At 39.5% G+C, this 17,450-nt stretch overlaps 1 protein-coding gene and 1 long non-coding RNA gene across 6 annotated transcripts in view; one reads left to right on the top strand and one right to left on the bottom strand.

Moving 5' to 3' along the window:
* Positions 1-17,450, top strand: part of Fnbp1l (formin binding protein 1 like) — an 87,835-nt gene that overhangs the window by 960 nt on the left and 69,425 nt on the right. The gene's annotated exons all lie outside the window — the stretch shown is intronic.
* LOC116093724 overlaps positions 16,634-17,450 on the bottom strand; it is a 19,269-nt gene continuing 18,452 nt past the window's right edge. Inside the window, exon 4 of the long non-coding RNA XR_004119815.1 lies at positions 16,634-16,878. This is a non-coding gene — a long non-coding RNA (uncharacterized LOC116093724). The remainder of the gene's footprint in view (positions 16,879-17,450) is intronic.

The following is a 17,450-nucleotide window of genomic DNA, read 5'->3' as shown; positions in this document are numbered from 1 at the left end:
CTCTCTCTCTCTCTCTCTCTCTCTCTCTCTCTTTCTTTCTTCCGTGCCTTTCCTGGGCGCTGGAGGGTGCAGACAATACCCAATGCCCGACCAAGGTGCAGGCGGAGGGTTATAGGTCGGGGAATTCGCTCGGGACGCCGCCGCCTGAGGGTGGAGGTGTGCAGGGCAGTGATTTCTCAGGTGCGGCCGGGGAACCTTGGCGGCGAGGGGGCGCTGTCTCGAGTGAGCGCCGCCTGGCCTCTGCCACTCCCCTTTTTTTTATCCCACCTGTGCATATTTTCCATGCCTTTGTTTGCGAAAATCTCGGGAAATCTCTGTAGCGGGAGAGGAGGAACAAGTTTTGGGTATATACACTAACTGGGATTCGAAGCCGATCGTTTAATCAAAAGGCCGAATGGTTTCTCTAACCCCCTCCACCCCCCCACCCCGCTTGTTGTAGATTGGGAATTTTAGAAGTGATACTTAAAAAGCTCCTCTAGTCACCTACTTAACTTAGTCACACTTTGCACAAGTGTTTGCCCAGTCTGCAAACATAACCACCAGGACAAAATACCTCAGGAGCCCCTCCACTGGTTCTAATAATGGTGAGCGTCATTTGTAAACGGATCATGTAACATCAGTTAGACCTTCAAGCATTATTGGTCCTTTCCCATTTGTTTTTATGAGACAGTCTTACTACAAACATGGCTGGTCTGGAACTCGCCATATAGATTAGGCTGTCCTTAAACTCAAGAGATCACCTGACTCTCCCTCCAGTGGCTGGGATTAAGGTTTTCCCCTTTTAAATGTACATTCTATGATGCATTACAGTGTCATCAGTGGATGGAAGTGGGTATAGTTTTATTTTCCATTTACAAAATTTATTATTTATCTCTTTGGTGCTGGCAGTTGAACCCAAGACCTCGCACATACTGAACATCAAGCCGTATCTCTAGCCCCTTATTTTTAATTTTAAATCCTGTATTTATTTGTGGCTGACTTTGGGAATATGTGGCGAAGAAGCCAGAAGAGGGCATCAGATCCCCTGGAGCTGTAGATCAGAGGGTTCTGAGGCTCACCAGGAAAGCTGGGAACCAAACTCAGGTGCTCTGCAAAAGCAGCAAGTGCTCTTAGCCATTGGACTAAACAGAAAACTTGATTGGACTTTGCAGTTTTTTTAAAAACATTTATTTTTTGGTCTGTGTGTGCATGTGTGTATGCATATGGATGGGTGCCTAAGGAGGCCAGAAGAGGACATATGATTCTTTGAAGCTGCAGTTGCAGGTGCTTGTGAGTTGTTTTTCATGTGAGTGGTGGGATTTGAACTTAGGTTCTCTGCAAGAGCAGTATGTGTTCTTAACTGTTGAGCTATGGCCCTAGTTCTTGTTTACAGTTTTGAACGAGGATTGTGTTTTCTAGCATGTTGCAGTATAATACAAGCACCTAAGCTGTCTGTTATTTGGAATTTGTTTGGGAAATTTGCATCAAAATTTAAATATAGGAAACAGTTTTCATATTTTATCTTTAGGGTCATGTTACTGTCCTAAGGATTTAATTATTGAAAATTCATTGTTACACAAAAAATTTGATGATCTATAAGTACATGCTCAACTTCAGTCATTTGCTGTAACTGGGTGGTTTTTGCTGTTTTATTTTTTGTGTGCACGTGTGGGTATGCATGCTTGCGGAGGACAGAGGTCAGACTTGGGTGTTTTTGAGAGGTCATCCACCTTGTTTTTTGTAACAGGATCTCTTCTTTGTTTTGAGCTTGCTGCTTAGGTGAGCCTCATGGCCAGTGAGCCCCAGGAGCCTTCTCACTGCGGTGGTGGGATTATTCCCTGGTATTTGTTTATTTACTTACTCTATTGTGGATTCTGGTCTTCGTACTTGCCACTTTATCAACTGCACTATCGCACTATCTTTTCAGGCTCCCCCAACCCTCCTTCCTCATTTTAATCGTTCATTCTTCTTTGGCAGGGTTTCACACAGTACAGCCTAGGCTGGCCCTGGATTCCTGTGGATACAGGTGTACACTACCGTAGTTTGTTTGTTTTAATGCTTCTTAAAGTCTTATGTTAAATTTTGGAAATAAATAAAGGTATTCCATAGAAGTGCTACATTTGTGGTCCTGGGTTTCAGAACTAACAGCAGTTTGCTAAATGGGTCAGGTCAGGCTTTTCTTGGGTAGTTTTAAGGCTTTATGCATTAACTGCTAATGTATCTGAGCTGTGCTTTAGGAGACTTCTCGTCTTAAATGAGTGTTTAAGTGAGGTAGTGACTAGAGGCAACAACTTGCATTCCCCTCTGCCCCCATGATGCATGATTAGCTATGTGCACACAGCTTGCATTCCCCCCCCAGGATGCATGATTAGTTATGTGCAACATCTTGTCCATTGCTTATTGTGTTGACTTCTTTATCATAAAGAATAGAGGATCATAGCTAAATATGAATCAGTGATTTCACAAAGTATAGATTTTTAAAAGTTTTTTCCATTTTTATGTAAATGAGTGTTTTGCCTGCATGTATGTGTATTCACAATGTGTGTGCTGGGTGCCCTTGGAGGGTGCTAGATCCCCTGGAATTGGGTTACAGATGGTTGTGAGCTGGCCTTATGGGTCTTGGGAACTGAACATGGATCCTCTGCAAGAGCAGTAAGTGCTCTTAACTGCTGAGCCACCTCTCTAGCCCCCAAGTACAGATTTTGTAATTAATAGCTTTTATAGCTGAGGGAGTCAGAGAACTCCTTCATTTAGTTAGTAAGTTTGACTTGTCAGGAGGTAACATTTTAGTTTTCTGAGAGATCAATTAAAGTTCAACAGAAAAATATTTATACTGATAAGTATGTATGTATATATGTATTTGTACATAAATTCATACATATGTATACATGACAGAAATAGGTCATACATATCACATTTATATGGCCTATTAAAATTTTGCTACCTGGGTCAGGGAACATTGCTTAGTGGATAAAGCAGCTTGCTTGTTCAAGTGTGAGGACTGGAGCTCTGATCCTCAAGAACCCATGCAGAAGTCAGCCAGGAATGACAGCAGTTTGAAATCCCTGTGACTCAGGAGGCAGTCACAAATTTCCTGAGGAAGATAGCTACACTAGCCAGAGTTGGCCAGCCCTGTGAGAGCCTTCCTCAGTAAATAAAACTAAGAGCTGCCCTGTATTTCAGTTGAAGCCATGTGTAGTAACTAGCATACTAAAGCATGTGGAAAAGACTAATGTTGGGCCATCCAATAGATTTTAATTTTGTGTTCATATGGTTTAAATAGTAGTCCAGGCTTTGTGGACATATACTAAAAGAATCAATTGCACAGAAATATGAATCTCTAGTAGCTCATGTGATTGAGACAGTTTTTTTCTTTTCTGTATATAGTTTGTGTGTACATATATCTGTACACCAGGATATGTGCCTGGTTTTCTTGGAGGCCAGAAGGATTCCTTAGAACTGGAGTTAGAGATGATTGTGAGCCACCATGTAGGTACTGGGAATTGAACCTGTGTCCACTAGAAGAGCAGCCCATAATCTTAAGCACTGAACCCTCTCTCCAGCCGTGACTTAAGACTTTAGAAATAACACTAAAATGAGTAGAAAGTGACAACTGAAGGTTAAAACGTTTTTTAAAAATTGTTTTTCTTCTGTTCGTTGTAGGGAAAGTTTTAGAAAGATGGCGTCACCTCACCTAGGTTTTAGAACAGGAAGGGTTATTGTGCATGTGGGGACTCTCACGTTCCTAGAGGGCAGGGATCATGTCTTACTCATTGCTCTTTCCATCTGCTTCATTACTGTTCCCCCAGTTATCAGCATGCTTCTCAACGCAGAGCCTGGCACTGATAGGACTCCAAATAAATGCTTTCTGGGCCAACCTCATCATAGTGGTTAGATTGGACTTGCATTAGTATAAGAAGCTTGAAAGCAGCGAGGCGGAGATAGGGACCAGGCACAGAGGCTGGTCTGGCTGACTGCTTGATTCAGGAACATGGTATCTGTGTGTCTGTGCACGTGTAGCTATGCTTTAGCATAAAATCAACCTCGTTTTTGAACCATTAAAAAAATCCACAGAAGGAAATCTTAATTTGCTTTAGTAGAAGGGATCATTTCTTCTCTAATTCTTTGGTGAAAGGAAGAGGTATTCCTTTGTATTTTATCCATTTATTTAAAATTTCTATTTTTATTTTATGTATGTGAATGTTTTGCTTGCATGTATATGGCCAGAAGTGGGCACTGGGTTTTCTGAAACTGGAGTTAAAGGAGTGACAAATGGTTGTGAGCTTCGATGTGGGTGGTGGGCATTGAACATTGGTCCTCTGGAATAACAGCCAGTCCTCTTGACTCGGACCATGTACTTTAGGTTTTGAAAGATAATTACATGTGTTTCTTCACTCACACACAAAAACTGCATGCAATATGAAATGTTGTTTTCTTCAGTACAGTTGTATCTTACTGGTTCTGAAACTGACTGTATCTTTTTAATGTGAATTATTACCACAACTTGTTAATACTGTTACCCCTTCCTCTCTCCTCATATTTTTCTTCTGTAACACTGTAGTTAGTTAGCAGAGCTGTTTCTGGACATGAAAGGCTCCTCTGTAGAAAAGGTAGTAGTGGGCTTGACTGTGTGGTGCTTGGCTCTGTTTTGAGTTTTGTGAGCTGATTTATGGACTAAGAATTTTTTCTTGTGTGCAAGAAACGTGTTTTTAAGTGAGACACCACTTTTTAATGATAGAATGATAAATTCTTCGATTTTAATTTGAAAATTATGCTTTGAAAATAGGGACTAAAGATCATTTTAATATTGTCATTCCTGCCTTTCTGCATTTTCTTTTGTTTCTGAAATAATATTGTCGTAAAATTTGTGATTGCTTTTGCATAATTTCCTGTGACTAGTTCTTTGAAGCCTCTTTTGCAGTATAAAGGGATGCTATCAGGCATTATCAGATGATATCTGATTGCTCTGTTAATATGGGATTCAGCACTTAGGATTTGTCTGGAGCTGTTGACAAAGGCATGCTGAAAAAGGAGTTGTATAAAATCCCCACTGAATCCAAGTTAATATTAATATTTAGGGCTTAGAGGCAGTTTTTCCTTGTTCTTTTTGTTTGTTTGGTTGGTTGAAGTATGATCTTATGTCCAAGCTGACCTCAAATTTTATATGTAGCTGAGGCTGATTTTGAATTCTAAATTCTCCATCCTCCAGTTCCCAGATGCTGGGATTGCAAGTGTGCACCGCTCTCTTGGCTTCTTTTTAATTTCTTGATAGGACACCAATCAGAGTCTTTAAAGTATCCAGTGAGGGAGGGGGCTAGAGAAGTGTCTCCGTGGCCAAGTATTTGCCTAGTATCTTGGGTTTAATTTCTAGTGCTAAGTGTGAAATCTTTTATATACTACTACTATTTCAAAAGCATATATTTATAGTCAGATATCTCCATTTTTGACACATTAGCATTTTATTTTTAGGAAGTGGCTAAGCACTCAGACACTTCTTGATTTGGTGGAGTAATTCAATGGATTGATGTAACTTTGTAATTAAACTATGCTTTGGATTCTAAGGTAGTTTTTCAATGAATTGCAATAACTTTGTAATTAAATTATGCTTTAGATCCTAAGGCAGTTTTTATTTCCTGGATGTGTAATTAGTTGGCCTTCTCTGGGTTCAGTCAGCCATCTGTGGTTTGAAAATATTTAAAAAAGATTGTATCTGTATAGAACACTAAGAAACACTACCTTCACCCTCCCAGTTTATTATTCCCTAAGCGATGTAGTAAAACAGCTGTTTATATAGCATTTATATTGTATTAAGTATTATTAGTAATGTAGAGATGTTTTAAAGTGGAAACATTTTCAGGATGTGCCTGGGTTATACCAGATATGGTGCCATCTTGTAGAAGGGACTTAAGCATTCCTAGTTTTTCTTTCTATGAGCAGTCCTGGATTTAGTCCCTCATGAATTCTGAGGGCTAGCTTTATCTGTTGTATCTCTTTTAGCCTGAGGAATCTTTTTCATAACTTGCTATTGAAACCAGTTGTCTCTCTTTATATGAAAATGTTCTCAGCTTATTTAGGTCCTGAGTATTTGAGTACAGCTGATTATCTTCAATAGCATATTTTAGGGCCCTTCAGATTCTAAAAAGGAGAACTGTGAGCACCCAGTGTTTTGTTAGTGCTCCTATGGTTGATGGATATTAACTGTAGGGAAGGCCTATATGAATTGACCTAATGAACTGGAAAACAAAGGGTTGATTTTCATGTAAGTGCCATCACACAGTATGTCCTCCGGCGTTTGTACTTTTCCATTTTGACCAGAGATCTATGAGAATTATCTGTCTCTGGTCAATTGTATACTTAGGAATTTTCTTTTGCTATGTGTTTAAGGTCACTCCCAATCTGGAACCACCTTGAACCAACTTTAAGGTTTCAGAATTTACTGTGGTTGTTGGATTTACTTTTCTCTTTCTGTGTTGTGTCTCTTGCTATTTTATTAAAACAGATGTAAAATTTCAAAATTGTCAAACAGATGCTTTTTTTGCATCATACATTTCTGGATGCTCATTTTTATTTTACTTGTGACCTTGTAATTTCATACTATCTTGTTTTAGTTAGGTTTTTTTGTTTTTGTTTTTTGTTTTTTGTTTTTTGTTTTTTTTTGTTTTTTGTTTTTTGTTTTTTGTTTTTTGATGTTCTGACAAAGTACCTGACAGAATCAACTTAAGGGAGAAAACTTTGTTTGCATAATCTGTAGGAGGGAGGGCATGATGGCCAGGGCAGCTCTTGTCAGTGGTACTGGGAGCTTTTGCTTTGTATGGTTTTACATCTCTGGCTCAAGTCAGCAGTCTAGCTGGAACTGGGGCAGGCTGTAGCCCTCAAGACCTTCCTCCAAGTGACCCACTTCCTCCAGCTAGACACTCCCAAACAGTACTACCAGATGGGGGCCAAGTTTTCAAGTACATCAACCTGCATAGGACATTTCACACTTATAACACCATGGGTTGTCTTTTGTTGCTTTAGCTTGTTTAAGATAGATTTTATCCAAATTTTAATCTAGACTGTCTTGTAGAATAGTGACATAGATCTTGTTTGTCATTATTGTGAAACCAGGATTTTCTTATATTGAGAATTTAATATTTGTTACTATGTTCTTAATAGATAAAAGCTGATTTATTTTGTGTGTGCATGTATTTCTGAGTGTGTGTGTGTGTGTGTTTTAACAAGGTCTCACATAGCTTAGGGCACCCTCAAACTTGCTCCACAGCAAAGGCCTTGCACAGCTGATCTTCTGCTTCTATTTCCTGATGATGAGATGACCGGCATCCACCACTACTCTTTGTGCAGTGCTGTGTGTTCAAGCCAGGAAGTTATGCACTCCAGGCATGCACTCTACCAACAGACCTACATCACCGATAGTATTGTCAGTTTGAATCTTGGAGGATATTTTCAAATGCTGCATTGTCTAGATCCTTGGTTCACAACCTTCCTAATGCTGTAGCCCTTTAAGACAGTTCCTTATATTGTGGTGAACCCCCAACTATAAAATTATTTTTGTGGCTATTTTATAAACTAATTTTGCTACTGTTATGAATCACAACGTAAATGTTTGTGTTTTCTGATGTTCTTAGCTGATGCTGTAAAATGGTTATTTGACTCCCAAAGGGGTTTTGACCTACACATTGAGAAACACTGGTCTAGATCAAAGATAGGTTATTTTTGTTTATTTGTTTGAGAAAACCTCACTAGTTCCTTATTTTATGCCATACTCCACCAAAAACAAAACAAAACAAAACAAAAACAAAACAAAAAAACCCAGCAACACTAAAAACATCAATAAAACCAAATAAAGACCTAAGTGAAGACTTGGAACTATAAAAATACTAGAAGAAAACAGAGACAGCTCCATGATGTTGGTCTTGACAAAGATTGTTTTGAATATGACCCTGAAAGTGTTGGTAGCAAAAGCAAAAATAGACACAGCTCTACACAACAAAGACGTGCCTGGAGTGGGAGACTGTCTTTTGGAAACTTATCAGTTTAGGGATGTAGTACCAAGATAATACATAACCTGATCTAAGAAGTAGACATACAGGGCTGTGAAAACAAATGACTCTGTGCACTGTGGACTTGAATCTTATTGTGTGAAGTATGCATCTGAAGTCTCAGTGCTCTTATGGGAAGATGGGAGGTGGAGATAGACTCTCTGAACATGCACAAGGCAGATAGATACTGTGGTATATGCAGTAGTGGTCAAGAAAGAGACCTCGCCTCGAAGTAGAAGCAAGGACTGACACCTGAGATTGTCTTCTGACCTCCATATGTATGCTGTGGCACATGCACATCATTACATATATGTGCTTGCACACTTGCACATATACACACTGGGCAATTGACCTGAATAAACATCACTCAAAAGTCCAACAAGTATATAGAAAAATGTTCTATGTCAAAATTCATCAGGAAAATGCAGATTGAAAACACAGTGAGATATTACCTTGTATCTCATTTAAAATGACTTTTAGCAAAGTGATGAAAAAAGCAAGCGTTGGTGAACAGGTAAGTATACCACTTTTGGTGGAAATGTAAGTTAGCATAGCATGTAAAAACAGTATGGAAGTTCGTAAGGTATTTAGAACTAGAACTTCATATGATCCCAAAATCTCATTCGGGCATATATGTAAACCAAATGACAAGAGATGTTAAAGAATAACTGCATTCTGTGTTATTACAGAATTATTCATAGTAGCCAAATATAATATAGTTTGGTTGGTATTTCCCTCCTCAAATTCTAATTGAAACTAATCTCCCAATACAACAATATTGGAGGTGTGCTCTTTGGGGATGACTAGGCCATGAGGATATTGCCTTCAAGAACGGGGCTGGTCCCTTATGAAGGACCTGAAGGACAGAGGATCCTCTCATTGCACTTCCATCTTCACCTTGTGGCAGTACCCCTTGTGAAGGGGTCGTCATGGAAGCAGAGAGCAGTTTCAGCAGGCAACAGAACTGTGAGAAATCAGTCCTGGTTTGGGGTTTTTTCTTTTTCTTTTTTAAAGATATATTTTGTTATTTCATGTGTATGAGTGTTTTACTTATATGTGCATGTGTTCCTGGTGCTCTTGGAGGTTAGAAGAGAGTGTCAGATTCCCTGGGACTGGAGTTACAGATGGTTGTGAGACACCATTTGGTGGTGGAACTTGAACCTGGGTTGTGTGCAGAGCAACAAGTGATCCTAATCACTGAGCCATCTCCATCTCTCAATTCTATTCTTAATATAAATCACTCAGTCTGTACACCTATGCCAACCTGTAACCTCCATACTTAGACACGATGAATATATGTGTGTGTGCATGCACTCACTGATGGACTCCGGTCCTCCCTCCCGTTTTCCCTTCTGTCTGTCCCTGTCTCTCCCTCCCATATTCTGGGAGCTTTTATCTGTTCATTGTCTTTCCTGTCATTGGTCTGGTTTGTATGCTTTTTTTTGTTACGCCAGAACCAAAGATGATATTCATTAAAAGTCAATTCTGTATTTCTTGTCTTCACTTACCTACAGCCTTTGGAAACCATTCAGCTTTTTTTTTTTTGCAGATTTATCTGTTATGAACATTCTATATAAATAGAATCATAAAATATGTGGTCACAGCTGATGGGCCATGTTTCATTTAGCATAATGATTTCAAAGGTCATCCACATTGTAGCACTTACCGGTGAGTGTTTCATTCTTTTTATCAAATAATATTAATCTTGTGCATATGCACATTTTATTAATTCATTCTTTGGACATTTAGATTGTTTCCATGTTTTTCTATTATGAATAATACTGCTGTGAAGATTTATGGCTAAGTTTTTGAGTGGAGATATGGTTTTCTTTTTTTTCTTTTCTTGTTGTTTTTTGTTTTTTTGTTTTTTCGAGACAGGGTTTCTCTGTATAGCCTTGGCTGTCCTGGAACTCACTCTGTAGACCAGGCTGTCCTCGAACTCAGAAATCTGCCTGCTTCTGCCTCCCAAGTGCTGGGGTTAAAGGCGTGCGCCACCACTGCCCGGCTGGTTTTCTTTTTTTCAAAACAGGTTTTTCTGTTGTTTCTCTTTAGGAGTGGAGTTGCAGAATCATTGAGTAGCTGTGTTACCTGCTTATTTTGCATTTTACATTTTCACAAGCAATGTGTGAAAGTGTAAATTTCTGCAATTTATTGTTAGTATTCAGTATGAGGGTTGGGATACAGAAGGAAGTTGGTTCTCTCCTTCCACCATGTGGACTCTGGCAATCAAACTCAGATTCTCAGGCTTAGTGACAAGCGCCTTTACCTGCTAAGCCATGTCACTGGCCTTCATCTGCTTTTTTTTAAAAAAATATGGTTTTGTTTAAGACCTTTTTTTTTATTTTTAATTATGTGTATCTGTATATAGGAGTGTTAAGTGCCCACAGAGACCAAAAGAAGATGTCAGAACTGGAACTGCAGGTGGTTTTGAGCCATCCCATGTGGATACTATGAACTGAACTAGAGGCCTGAAAGAGCAGGACTTAACTTCTTAACTTCTAAGTCATCTCTTTAGCCCTTCATTTGCTTTCTTGATTATAGCCAGGCTATCGTAGTGGGTATACCTGCATGTATATATATGTGTCATGTGCATGCAGTGCCCATAGAGACCATCAGATCTCCTGGAAGTGGAGTTATAGATGATTGTGAGCCACTTGGTAGGTGCTAAGAGTCAAGCTTGGGTTCTCTGGAAGAGAAGCCAGGTCTCTTAATCATCAGACCATCTCTCCAACAGTGAGTGCCTGAGCATCTTTTTCTATACCTGTTTCCTATTTGTGTGTTTTCTCCCCAGTGCTATGACTGGAACCCAGGGCCTTGGTAACACTTAACAAGCCACTGGACTATACCTTCATCCTATTTGTATAACTTAGAAACAGTATCTGCTCACCTCAGTTAACTTTTAAATATGTGAAAGTTAATCTTAAATTCTTGTGGTAGTATGTATCAGGAAAATAACTGGTTTTGATAGAAAAAGTAGAATGTGGATGAAGCTAGAAGTTTGAAGACCTTTGGAGAACTTCTACAGCATACTAAAGTCAAGGATACATTTGGTCTTGGTAGCATAGCAGTCTGTTAGGTTACTATAAAGAGGACTCTGATAATACTGTCCACACCATATTAGTGTTCTCTAAGAGACCCATGAACAACATTTCTCATTAAAAAAAGATTTACTTATTTTTATTTTATGTGTGCAGTGCCCATGGAGGTAGGAAGAGGGCATTGAAACCCCTGGAATTGTAGGTAGAGATGACTGTGAGCTGTCCAATGTGAGTGCTGGAACCAAACTTGGGTACTCTGGAAGAGCAGACAGCACTCTTAACTGCTGAGCTATCTCTCCAGTCCTAGAAAGTCTTGCACTGAGTTTATCATATCTCTGAACACACATTTCTGTTCTGCATTAGTCATGGAGCTGGTAGGAAATAGCACACTTACGGAGCTAATGAAAGAACATTTCATAAAGAGACATTTTAGGTTTTTTTTGAGATGGTTTCATGTTACCTGCTATGGCCTTAAACTTGCCTTGTAGTCTGTTGAATTCATGATCTTGCTTTCACTTCAGAAGTACTGACATTGCGGAAGTGCACCACTATGCCTAACAATAAAGAAACAGTACCAACAGTATAGTTGTCATGGTAACAGTGTGAAGCTATTACTATTTAAGGTTTTGTTGTTGCTGTTGTTAGTTCCTTTTTTGTTTGTTTTGTCTTTTATTTTTTTTTTGAGACAGGGTTTCTTTGTGTAGCTTTGGCTGTCCTACAACTAGATCTGTAGACCAAGATGGCCTCAAAATCAGAGATCTGCCTTCTGCCATCTGAGCGGTGAGATTAAAGGTGTGTGCCACCATGGCCTGATACTAATTAGGTCTTAACAGCAAGGAGAAGAAACAGTTTCCAGGCCCCTATGTAATTTTGACTGAGGGGTACCTGATATGATCTGACTTTTAGTAGAGGAACATAGGAAGCTTGCAGATTCCTGATAGGGAGAGTGCCAGAAGAATGAGAACCCTGACCTCACTTTTATCTTGTTTGTCTCTCCCCTAGCCTGAGCCCGAGGAAGAGGTAGGAAACCACTGATGCTGTCTGCTGGGGTTCAGAGAAGCACAGGTGGAGAGGGGTTCTGGAGAGGCAGGTGGTACAGTGCAGAGACATTGCTCTGGAGGGAGATTTATCTAGCAGAGGAGTGTGTGTGTGTGTGTGTGTGTGTAAGCCGACAGTGGGTGTCTTCCCTGTTGCACTCTGTAACTTCTCTACTTTTATTTACTCAGACAGAGGCAGGCTGCCATACTTGCCCAGGCCTTTTTTTTCCCCCAAATATCGTAGATTGGTGTCCAGTACTCACACTTAACACTACATGTGCTTTATCCCTAAGCCAATAATCAATGTTCTTAGCTACTATAATGATCTCTTTTGAATTTTGAAATGATTGATCTAGAAAAATGTGAACTTTGAGTTCAAGGATAAATAGAACAGATATTAAGAAATACGATAGCTCTGCAGTGTCTCCAGATAGTGGTTGTATCTAGAGTAAGTGATGGCATGGGGGGAGGGAGGGTTGCAGAGAAAGAGGTGGCTTATTGTTATACGAAGTGGGAGTAGGTGGAACATGAACTAACAACTTGCATGTATGTGTGAGCTGCCTCAGTATTTGGAATGTATAAGGAGCAACTGCTGACTTACCTATTAGAATTAAAACACTAAGGCAGTTATCTTACATACATGCTGGAAGATGTTGGATTACGTACTAACAGGCTCTTTATGTTCATCCTCCAAACTTCTTGGTACTTCTGGTACTTTAAGTACTTCTAGTTCTTTAAATACACGCAGCAAGTTAGTATAATGCTGATATGGCTTCTAGATGTGAGAGTAAAGGAAGAGTGCTGTAAATGTGAGTACAATCAAAAGACACCATTTCCTCTAAAACTGAAGATTACTCTTTGTAATAAAGGTAGATAAGCAGGGAAGACTGTTTTGTTTTAATAGGAAAAATCATACTCCTATTTTAGATATCCTGTTGTAACCATATCATGGTTTAATACATTTGTCAAATATTTTATCTTGGAAAGCTAAAGTTGTGTTAATCATAGTTTTAGTATTCTACTTCATTTGCTTCATCAATTTTAATCCTTTCTCTAATCCTAAATACCATTTTAAGTAGAAATAAATGTCCCTTTTTCTGGTACTGGGAATTGAACCTAGGTTTTTGTAAATGCTAGATAAGTACTGTATTACTGTGCTACACCCCCAGGTGCTTTTTACTTTAAGGAATTAAAGTAAAAAATTTATTTTTACTTTAAATTTAAATTTAATTTGAATTTTTAAATTAAATTTAAGGGAGGGAAGAAGGAATTGATTGATTTAGGTTTTTTTACTTAGTTGCCTAGGCAGGACTTGAACTTGTGACCCTCCTACCTAAGCCTCTGGAATAGCTGAGATTGCCTGTGGCACCAGGCTGTTATAAACATATATATAGTCTATGTAAGTGCATCTTTACTTTTGACAATTCACTTTGGTTAAGAATTAGCAAATGGTTTGAATTAAGGATATTTTCAGTTAGGGATAAGTGAGGGAATGTGAAACTGAATCCAAAGTGAGTTACAGGAACTTACCTCTTGTATTTTATCTTCTGAGTAGTTGAAGTGAGGCTGTATACAATATCAGTTTCCTCACAGAGTTAGAAGAGGGTGATAATCCTAGATCAGGGTTTAAAAATGAGTTTTGAGGACATCAGGAATGGGGAGTGGTAAGCCAGGGCCCAAATAGAGAATAGGACAGTTTCCACAGGACACTGTTGTATCTGATGACCAAGTCAATGAGTGACTAAATGGGAGAGTCTAAGCTATAGCCATTGCAGTGTATCAGAGTCCAAATAGAGTAAGGAAGGCATCCATACATGAGAGCAGTCAGCTTCAAAGTCATGGAACCAGCTGATGAGAGGGGGAAGTGAACATAGATGTGTGGTTGAAAACAGACAGACTGATGGAGAAGGCCAAAGTAGGCCTTCTGACCCAGTACAGGGAAGAAAGTATCTGAGGGGAGTCAGTTGTGGCCTTGGGTGATTGCTTACACACTGGAGATTGTTCAAGTGAGTAACTGTATTAGAGATAAAAAGAGCCAGAGTTCTTTGCGCTTTCAGAGAATGGGATTACCAATATTCAAAGTATTGTTAGATTGGAATTGGAGATTTTGCTGTAAACACCTTCTCTGTACATGCACACAAGTACAGCAATGAAGAAGTAGGTAAATGTGTGTGTTGTGTCTTTATTTGTACTCTCATTGTTAACAGGCCTTGTTCCTGAGTATCTTCACTCACTAAAAGAAAAAGGATTTTTTGTTTTGTTTGTTTTTAGATACAATTGATGCCAGGTTAGTGCAGAAAAAAAAATTGCCAGGATGAACCTAAAATGAAGAATCTTATTTCAGAAATCAAGAAAGTACTTTAAAGAATAATGGAGATCTGTGGTTTTTGTTTGTTTGTTTTTAACGGCATCTTAACATGACTCCCTAATCAAGTGATCAGTTGGCACTGCAAGCTATAGGATGGTTGAAGTTGTGTGCCACCTCACTGGATGCAAAGGCACAGGGTGTTTGTGGCCCAAGAAGCATAATCAGGGTTAAATGGAAGTGTCAGATAACCTAAAGTTGATGGCTGCTTTACTGAAATAGTAGCTTGTAAACTTAAAAAAATGTGAAGGCCATAAGAGTTAGGAAAGACAAGAACAATTTCAGATTGAAGAAGACTTGAGCACGCCAGTAACCGTGACATAGTCTAGATCTGACTTTTGTTTTTTGATTTTGTTTTTCCTGTAAAGGGTATTACTAGTCCAGCTGGCAAAACTTGAATGGATCTGAAAATTAAGTGGTAGGATTATATCAGCATTAATGTCTTTATTTGATTACAAATTTATTATATAAGAGAAGGTCTTTTTGTATACACTACACTCTTACTTTTCTATTGCTATAATAAAATTCCATGACCAAAGAGCTTATAAAAGAAAGTGCTTAATTGGCTTTACAGTTCCAAAGGGTTAAAGTCCATGATATCTCAGCTGTTCCTGCCACTGTCCCTTAGCTCACATCTCAAACCACAAACAGCAAGTAGAGAGAACACACTGGGCATGATGCCAGTTTTTTGAACACTCAAAGCCTGCCTCTAGTGACTTATCTCCCAAGGCTTCACAGACAGTTCCATCTAGTATTGAGACTTATGGGCCGATGGGGGACATTCTCATTCAGACCCCTAGATAGGCATGAAAGCAACTGGGGAGAAGAACAAAGTAAATGCAAGGAATAAAAACAGCGAGTACAGAAAGATAATTTTTTGGAGAAAGTTGCTAATAAAGGAGGCAGAAAAATGGGGCTAGAGGGAAAAGGGGTTTACTGGTTTTAGCATGGAAGATATTACAGGTCTGCTTATGAATGAGAAGGATCTAAAAAAAAAAAAAAAAAAAAAAAAAAAAAAAAAGGAAGATGATAATACAGGAAGGGAGTAATCTCGATGCAGTGTACCAGAGAAGAAAAAGGGGCAAGAGCTCTGTGCACGAATTAAAATGGATTAAGAGTCGGGAGGTTGTTCATGTGTGTGTGCTGCTGCATGCTTCTGTGGAGCCTAGAAGTCAAAGTTCAGTACTTTCCTCTGACCTGAGGCTTGTCTTTTTGGGTTGGCTGGCTTGCAGTGAGCCCCAGGCATTATCTGCTTCTTCCCTAGCACAGGCATCGGAGTCTCACACCTGAATGCCTGGCTTTTCGTGGCTGGTGGGAATCTGAACTCAGGTCCCCATGCTTGCAGAGTACGCACTCTACCCACTCCACCATATATCAGCCTTGACTGAAGAGCCAAGTAAAATTATTGCAGAGGTAGAGGTTGGTAGCTTCCTGATAGAAATGTGTATGAGTCTTCCAAGGTGGTGCCTGAGATAAATCAAAAGGGAGAGTGAGGTTTTTTAGAGGTTTCAGCACAGTCAGTTGGCCTCTAGCCAGTTAGTGAGTGCATCATGGGAGGAAATGCTGGTGGAGCAAAGCTGCTAACCTCAGGTGGTCAAGAAGCAAAAAGGAACAAAGCAAGAAGGAAGAAACTCAAGTTCCGATATTTCCTTCGGGGTGCTTGCCCCCAGCTTTCTGAGTTTCCACCTCATAAAGGTTCTAATGCTTCCTGTTAAGTGTCAGCTGCTGGCAACTGAGCCTTCAGCATCAGGGCCTGCGGGAACATGGAAAGTCTAGACCACAACAATATGATTATCAGTAGATTGAGCCAGTTTTCCTAGTGAAAATGGAATTTAACTTACCATATAGAAATGGGCAAAGCAAGATTTAGAGAGAACTTTTGTGAGGAAGAGGAATTGCCTTTGCCTTATGTATGGATTTTTTTTTTTTTTTTTTTTTTTTTTTTTTTTTTTTAATATAGGTCTCACTGTGTAGTCCAGGCTGGTTTCAAACTCAAGAGATCTGTCAGCTTCTGTCTCCCAAGTGGTGTGATTAAAGGTATACACCACCATGCTTGGCAATACCCTATTTTTGATAGAAAGTAATTTGGGCTATTGTAGAGTTTCTTGTCGCTAAACTCATTCTTTTGACTGCATAGAGTTGAAGCTTGTTGCATCTTTTCTTTATTGGTCAGCTTTGCGCTTGAACTTTTACATGATTGTTAAGCACACTCATTTTTCAAGTAGGGAGAACAGAAAAAAAGGATGATAGTTTTACAGCAAACAGCTCCCATCAGAGCTTTTGTTAGAACACTGTCATGGTGGAATCAGCGTGCTTAGTTTGTTGCTGAGCAAGAGGATTCATTGACTTGATCATGACTCTTTCACTTGATGTCTTCAATCATTATTGCAATCAAATTAGTTCCTATAAAGAAAAAAGGGCTGGAGAGAAGACTTGAATGTTAACAGCACATGGCTGCTCTTTTAGAGTATTCCCAGCACGGTATGACTGCCTACTACTGTCTTAACTCCAATCCCAGGAAACCTGATGGCTTCCTTGGGCATGTCCTGCATGCATGTGATACACATGCAGACAAAACACCTATGCACATGAAATAAAAATAAGGCTTTATAAAGAAGGAAAGTATTGGCTAAAACATACATATATTTCTGTTTGGGGTCTTGAAGATGTTCATTGGGAACACAGGATCATGATTGTGGGTTCTTAGTCTGATAGATTAAAAAAAAAAATTAAAAACAACAATATGAACCAACCAGTATCCCCAGATCTCCCAGGGACTAAACCACCAACCAAAGAGTACACATGGAGGGACCCATGGCTCCAGCCCCATATGTAGCAGATGGCCTTGATGGTCATCAATGGGAGGAGAGGCCCTTGGTCCTGTGAAGGCTCGATGCCCCAATGTAGAGGAATGCCAGGGCCAGGAAGCAGGAGTGAGTGGATTGGTGAACAGGGGAAGGGGGATGGGATAGGGGGTTTTCGGAGGGGAAAC

The sequence above is a fragment of the Mastomys coucha genome, unplaced genomic scaffold (assembly GCF_008632895.1).
Source record: "Mastomys coucha isolate ucsf_1 unplaced genomic scaffold, UCSF_Mcou_1 pScaffold16, whole genome shotgun sequence".
NCBI classification, from domain to species: Eukaryota; Metazoa; Chordata; class Mammalia; order Rodentia; family Muridae; genus Mastomys; species Mastomys coucha.
Note: the sequence above shows the minus strand (reverse complement) of the source record. Positions and strands in the feature narration are given on the sequence as shown.